The sequence below is a fragment of the Electrona antarctica genome, assembly GCF_951216825.1.
Source record: "Electrona antarctica genome assembly, chromosome: 18".
In the NCBI taxonomy this organism is placed as follows: Eukaryota; Metazoa; Chordata; class Actinopteri; order Myctophiformes; family Myctophidae; genus Electrona; species Electrona antarctica.
Window position 1 is genome coordinate 41,335,590 of NC_136799.1, and position 7,976 is coordinate 41,343,565.

The following is a 7,976-nucleotide window of genomic DNA, read 5'->3' on the forward strand; positions in this document are numbered from 1 at the left end:
ACTAATCTAACCAGTGCCCCCTCACTCCAACACACTAATCTAACCAGTGCCCCTCCACTCCAACACACTAATCTAACCAGTGCCCCCCCACTCCAACACACTAATCTAACCAGTGCCCCCTCACTCCAACACACTAATCTAACCAGTGCCCCCCCACTCCAACACACTACTCTAACCAGTGCCCCCCCCCCACTCCAACACACTACTCTAACCAGTGCCCCCTCACTCCAACACACTAATCTAACCAGTGCCCCCTCACTCCAACACACTAATCTAACCAGTGCCCCTCCACTCCAACACACTACTCTAACCAGTGCCCCCCCCCCACTCCAACACATTACTCTAACCAGTGCCCCCCCACTCCAACACACTACTCTAACCAGTGCCCCCCCCCCCCCCCCCCCCCCCCCCCCACTCCAACACATTACTCTAACCAGTGTCTTGTATCATACCATACTACTTGTATTATTTCCCACCACGGAGTAACCTCACATCAGACTATTCAGGATTCCAGGCATCCAGCATATACGCCTCGGACGGAGCTCGGAGGACAGTCAAGACGGGCAGTGTCGGTAGGCCAATCACAGGCAGGCGGGGCGTTACCATGCCTATGCTCGGACACAAACGGCACTGTAGGCACCTGCTGTGTGAGTCTAGATGGAAATCAGGTAAAAACATTAATGTTGTATCTTCTTTGTTGTGTTTGTGTTGAGATTGAAAAGGTTTTCCCCGGGAGCCCCCAGAAGCACATATTTTTCACTTTATGAACATATGTTGAGCCAAAAGTTGTTGTTTTTCTGTGCAGGACTGGCATTGTCTACAACAGAGACCTGACAGCATTCTGCCCCCTAGTGACTTAATTTGGGGAGGGGCTAAAAAGGAGGAAGGAAGAGAGTCTGAGAGTAAGAGAAACAAGTGAAAACAGAGATGTTTATAAACCTGGTAAATGTTGTCACCAAATGAAGAGCCAGGGATTAATATCAGTGTGGATATTTCAGCATGTTTGTGTATTTGGAGCAGGATTTCACTTAGTATTTCTACCATAATTAGCTGACATTAACAACAACAAGATGGACTGTGGCTGCATGGTCAACTAACACACTAGCCTGGAGGAGAAGAGAGTGTGAGAGACATTCCAACAAGTTTCTGAGTGAGTATGGATGCTATCTGAGAATTGTAATGACATGGACATTTTAGGTAAAGTGACCTTCACGTGGCCTCCCCCAGTCACTGACGGGAGGAGGAAGCGACGCCCGGCCGTCGGGAGCCCCCTCAAACACACCACCAGCCTGGGCATAAGGAATATATACACCACAGGCGGTGGTGGCTCAGGGGTAGAGCTAGTGGCTGGATCGTAACCGCAAGGTTGCCTGTTCGAACCCGGGCTCCCCCAGAGTTACTGTCGAAGTGTCCTTGAGCAAGACACTGAACCCCAAATTGCTCCCGATGTGCTGGCTAGTGCCTTGCATGGTTTCTTCCGCCATCGGTGTATGAATGTGTGTGTGAATGGGTGAATTAATGCACAATCTATGTAAAGCGCCTTGGATAAAGGCGCTATATAAATGCACCATTTACCATTTACCACACGACTTTGGGGCAACACTTCATATTTGCCCTGCTCTGTAACCAACAACCAACTCTCTCCACTCCTCTCTGCCACTCAGGTTGAACAGCGCATTGCTGCATGTCTGGCTGACATCTCGCAGTGGAAGCAGTCTTGTCTTCTCACCACCTCAAGCTGAACCCAGACCAGACTGAGCTGCTCTCCTTCCCTGGTAAGTCCTAGCCCACACAGGATCTCACTGTTGGCAAACAATGTACTGTACGTCATCATAACTCATCAAATAAAAAATCACACCCGTGTGAACTGAGTGGTGTAAGGTCTTATATAGCCTGTCTGACGTAATGAAATCATGTCTGACGTAATTAAATCACACCCGGGTGAACAGGGTGAACATAGCAACCATGCTCATTTTTTCTGCACAGACTAACAAAGCCAGTTGTAGGAGTGGTTTACACCACTCAAAAATAAATCGCCATAATATTTTGTAAAAAAAAAACATATTTAGCCCCATGCTCGAATGCCCCCGTCCCCCTGTCGAAAACAGCTAAAATCCCTAAAACAAAAGAAAGCAGCAAAATGAAAATGAACACTCATCTTTTAATTTCTCTAATAACAACCTAAAACATGAACCTTGGTTGAAAAAAACTAAAGTTGTCCTTTAAATAAAGAAAATTCATCAATCAATCAGTTACAACTTAAACCTTCAATACTTAGAAAACCTTATGAACTTTGGCTCTGTACTTGGTTGGTTCTGTTCTTTTTCTCCCTCTAATCCAGGGGTAGGCAAGCTTAGGCATGGATGCCAACATTGGTACAGGGGAGGGTGATCACTGGCACCCTGGAAAAAAATCTTTTGAAATCAAATTAAGTCTCCTCACATCAGTGTGAAAATTACATCCTGCACATAATTCTACATTTATTCAAACTTTGAACTCTGACTTGGGAAGGAGTCTTATTACTCTAAGTCTAATCATCAGTACAGGCCTAATGTAAGAAAATATTTAAAAAGAAGAAGAAAACAAGGTTGTCATGAATATGGGATTCAAAATCTGTTGGAAGTAATTGTATTTTGGTACACTGACTATCAAGAAACTTAAAGCATGGAACTTCATGTCAAAAAGGGTGCCCGACCCATGCTCTAATCTACACCAAATCGTTTGTGAGCTTGTAGGTCCTGGACCCCCGGACCCCTGTTGAAGACCCATGGTTTAGACTGATGTTATGTTCCTGGTTGTTGTGTTGTAGTACTTGATACATTGTCTCGTCTCGAGACCGGTCTCGAGATCACATTTTCATTGACTCGGTCTCATCTTGGTCTCGCCCTTCATTTGTCTTGGTCTTGACTCGGTCTCGCCTCGCGGCTGTCTTGGTCTTGACTCTCGACTCGGACTCGACCCCTCCCAGACTAGGTCTTGACTGGGACTCGGCCCCCCTAGGTCTTGGTCTTGTCTTGGACTCGCTTTAGGTGGACTCGACCATAGACATATAAAGGCTCTGGAGCGTATGTGCTCAAGGGAGGGCAAGAAATTCCCGAGATTCCTTGCGAAGCCCCGCGGAAGCATGAGTGTGCATCACAGAGCGCATGTTCGGGTCTGATAAGTCCTGGAAAAGATGCGCTGTGATTGGCCAGTAGTCACTTGAGCGGCAGCATGACGTAGTGTGCCGTCCACTCTTCCGGCGTACCAGTGTACATTCTTCCGCCCTCCCGTCAACACACATGGCTCCAACGAACTGCAGCAGCCAATGAGGCACAGCGACGGCTCCAGGAAATTGTGACTGGGGGTGCTATGGAGGAGCTGGCTATTTAGAGGGGGGGCTAATGAATCTTGGTTTACATAGAAGTCAGTCAATTGGGCTTGTTTGGAGGGGGGGCTAAGCCTCCACCAGAGGGGGCTAAAGCCCCTCCTTGCCCCCCCCTGGAGCCGTCCCTGATGAGGCATCTATTTTTGAGTGGTGTAAACCACTCCTACAACTGGCTTTTGTGTGCAGGAAAAAATGAGCATGGTTGCTATGTTCAAAATAATTTCTGACGTAATTAAATCACACCCGGGTGAACTGGATGACCGTAGCAACCATGCTCATTTTTTCTGCACAAAAAAAGCCAGTTGTGAAATCACATCCGGGTGTGATTTCATTACGTCAGATCAGAGCTGATCAGGCTATATAAGACCTTACACCACTCTGTTCACACGGGTGTGATTTTTAAATATATATGTACTCGACTACAACACTACCTGGTTCACCTGTGATCCTAGTTAACTGAGACACTACCCTGTTCCTGGTTTACCTGTGATCCTAGTTAACTAAGACACTACCCTGTTCCTGGTTTACCTGTGATCCTAGTTAACTGAGACACTACCCTGTTCCTGGTTTACCTGTGATCCTAGTTAACTAAGACACTACCCTGTTCCTGGTTTACCTGTGATCCTAGTTAACTGAGACACTACACTGTTTTTATGTGATCCTAGTTTACTGAGGCACTCAACTCGGTCTCACCCAAACACAGTGAAATAACACAGATTGGCAATTCCGTACATACACTAACACTACTAGTGAAAGCCACGCCTCCGTCGCGGTCAAAACAGTAGTAGTGTAATAAGGATTTTGGGGTTTACTAGTCGTGTGTGTACGGAATTGCCAATGTGTGTTATTTGAACGTGTTTGGGTGAGATCGGGCTGGAGGCACTACACTGTCTCTATGTGGTCCTATAGTTTACTCTCTCTATGTGGTCCTATAGTTTACTGTCTCTATGTGGTCCTATAGTTTACTGTCTCTATGTGGTCCTATAGTTTACTGTCTCTATGTGGTCCTATAGTTTACTGTCTCTATGTGGTCCTATAGTTTACTGTCTCTACCGTATGTGGTCCTATAGTTTACTGTCTCTATGTGATCCTATAGTTTACTGAGGCACTACACTGTCCCTATGTGGTCCTCCATTGCTCTGGTTTGTTAGTTTAAGTGGTGTGTAATATACCACAGTAACTTTGGGTCCTGGACCCCCCTGTTGAAGACCCATGGTTTAGAGAACTTTAGACCGATGTTATGTTATTGGTTTACCTGTGATCGTACCTAGTTAACTGAGACAATACACTGTCTCTATGTGATTCTAATTTACTGATGCACTACAGTGTCTCCATGTGATTTTTGAGTGGTGCAACCACTCCTATAGACAGCTATGTGTGCCCCTGGGTCTGTCCCTGGGTCCCTGGGTCTGTCCGAGCATGAAAATAGCGTTATAGCGTTTGTTCTCCACCAAGTGTCGCTTGGTGGAGAACACAGTACAGTACAGTACAGTACAGTACAGTACAGTACAGTACAGTACAGTACAGTACAGTACAGTACAGTACAGTACAGTACAGTACAGTACAGTACAGTACAGTACAGTACCACTCTGATCCCCCCCCCCCCCCCCCCCCACACACACACACACACACACACACACACACACACACACACACACACACACACACACACAAACACAAACAGACTGATCTAAGATCTGATCCTTATCATCCTTATGCCCCTTCCTATTGGTTGATTGTTAAAAACTCAACAGTTTTTCTCTCTCCACTACTCTGCCACTCAGGTTGAACAGCGCATTCCTGCACGATGGCTTGTCTTCTCACCACCTCAAGCTATACCCAGACCAAGACTGAGCTTCTCTTCTTTCCTTGTAAGTCGTGGATCTCACTGTTGGCAAACAATGTATTGTACGTTTGGAAACATTAAAGTTCATAGACTTGGCTGGCAAATGATTTACGTGTTAGTGCTCTAAACAAACATTAAAAGGTCCATAGACGTGGCTGCCACATGTGATATGACTAAGACATGCATTGGGGGGGCTAGCCACATAATGAATGGATTATGTTAAAAATCTAATTTAGATATCTTGCTACTTGAACATTCATTGTTCATTGGTTACCTGGCATTTCAATGTACTGATACAAATTGTGTCGCAGATCAAACTTCTGCATAGATTTCATAGATGGCTCCACAGACTTGTTTGAAAGTTGTGTTGGATTTATTAAATATGTGTATTTTCGAAATGTTTCCAGAGGTCATTAATATGTCCGTACACAGACAAATGTGTCCATGGCAAGACTTGGTCTTGTCCGTGGCAGATTTTCTGTTTTACACACCATTATAATGTTAGGCCGATGTTGTTATTGGTTTACCTGTGATCCTAGTTAAGTGAGACAATACTAGGTGATTTTTTATTTTTTCAACCGGGGCCACACTTGTCCCAGCCTTCGGCACACTGGCACCATCCCCCCCTGGCCAACGGCCCGAAACCAGGCGCTCCTCCCGCGTTTTTCTCACTTGTACTGTAACATACTGTACAGCAAATGGCAGCAGGACACTGATTCTAATTGAATGTGAGTTGTTAACTTCTTTGAACACAGGCATACTTTAGAGGTGCAATCTGAATCACTCACAAACGGCCGTTCTTAACCCAACATACCAACAGGTGGGCGCTGAACTATAATAATAATGTTGCCCACCACCCCCCAGGCCCCAGTGTGACCGCTCTGGCTGCTCTGTCTATAGCTATAAGATGTGATCATTATTCTACTGTTGAAATGAATGGATTATAAATATAACTGTGTGCTTCGCTTTGTGACCCATGACCTTTGTGTTTGACCTCAGTGGATCCATTGATGAGGGAGTGGATCAGGATCCTGATGCAGAGGATCCACCTTCTATAGTGTTACCAGAGCGTAAGAATGTAACCCTAACACCACCCAAAACACCACACCCTGCCTGAGGGTAATAATTTAACCACAAAACGGCTATACACGCAATTGTTATTTTAGTTGTGTGGTTAATTGTATTAATACACATATTTTTTATTTAGTTTTACTGTAATAATTATATCTGCTCTCCTCCCAACAGACAGACGCACGCACGCACGCACGCACGCACGCACAATGGAAATCATTATGCATTTGTGTCAATAAAGATGTTTTGAAATCAAAACCCATCTTTTCATGGTTTTTGACAACATAAGTGTTTTCTTACAGTATTATATTACAGGATGTTTTCATGGGATACTAGGGGCCCTATCTTGTGCCACGCCTTACCCCTTATCCCTAAACGTATTTTCCTTTTTGTTTTACTATTTTGAAAAACCTTTTAAAATAATTTAACTATACAGTAGCCGATCGACATCGACACGTTGTGTTCTCTTAGATCGGCTAGTTGACTATTTTAAAAGTTGTTTTGTAAAAACTGTAAAATATGTTTAGAGATAAGGGGTATGGGCAAGATATAGCCCATAAAGTGTCCTATTACATGAAAAGGAAGTGGTTGGAATCAATTCAATGTACATTTCAGATCAAACAGGCAGAGTGCTGTCTAAAATCTGTTAAAAAACAGAATGCAGTTGATAACTATGTGGCTCAGCTTATTCATTGCCACTAATTATTGTAATGTAAAGACTTAAATGTAAAAGGAAATAAATACAAATAAACAGCTAATGTGTTAGATCGTCTAAAACTAATAATGTAATTACTTAAATATTATGAGAAACATCACATTTAACACCTCACAAATATGCTATAATATGGAAATATTGAATATTTGCATCTTTTGACTTGAGCTTTTCCTTCATCCTCAAATATGACCGAAAATTTGTATTTATTGTGAAAGTCCTGGTGGCATGAAGGTAAAGCACAGGACTCATGTGCAGAAAGTTGGGGGTTTGAATCCTGGCTATAGCAATTTTAGTTTTTTTGTTCATAAGGCCGCATTTAGCCCGCATTCCTCAGGTTTTAGAGGGAGGGGCTTAAATTATATTTAAAAAAAATATTTAAAATGCTTTTACCGCTTTTCTTATTCAACTCTGTGCCTCCTTTCATCTCGGACACTCTGCCTCCTCATTGCTCCAGGCTGTCCCTTCCAACTTCCTCCAACTCTCTCATTTCTGCCACTGCCTCTGTTCCGAGCAGTCTCCGTTACCATCTTTCGGAATGTTGCCTTTTATCAACTTTCGGGTCTCCGTTACCATCTTTCGGAATGTTGCCTTTTATCTACTTCCGGGTCTCCGTTACCATCTTTCGGAATGTTGCCTTTTATCTACTTCCGGGTCTCTGTTACCATCTTTCGGAATGTTGCCTTTTATCAACTTTTGGGTCTCTGTTACCATCTTTTGGAATCTTGCCTTTTATCAACTTTCGGGTCTCTGTTACCATCTTTCGGAATGTTGCCTTTTATCAACTTTCGGGTCTCTGTTACCATCTTTCGGAATGTTGCCTTTTATCGTCTTTCGGGATCTCTCTCTCCATCTGTGAGGTTTGAACTCACAGTCTTTGCGTAACGAGCTGCTTACCTTAACCACTGTACCACAGTGGTTCATACTTAACCTGTTCTTTTGCACACTGTAAGGGTAGAGGTACAGGTACAAGAGTACAA

At 44.0% G+C, this 7,976-nt stretch overlaps 1 long non-coding RNA gene across 1 annotated transcript; it reads left to right on the forward strand.

The window, feature by feature from the left end:
- Positions 1-873: 873 nt before the first annotated feature.
- On the forward strand, positions 874-6,307 carry LOC306941749. The gene is made up of 4 exons (XR_013792210.1): positions 874-1,150; positions 1,665-1,775; positions 5,152-5,238; positions 6,213-6,307. It is a non-coding gene; the product is annotated as an uncharacterized lncRNA (long non-coding RNA).
- Positions 6,308-7,976: the final 1,669 nt, after the last annotated feature.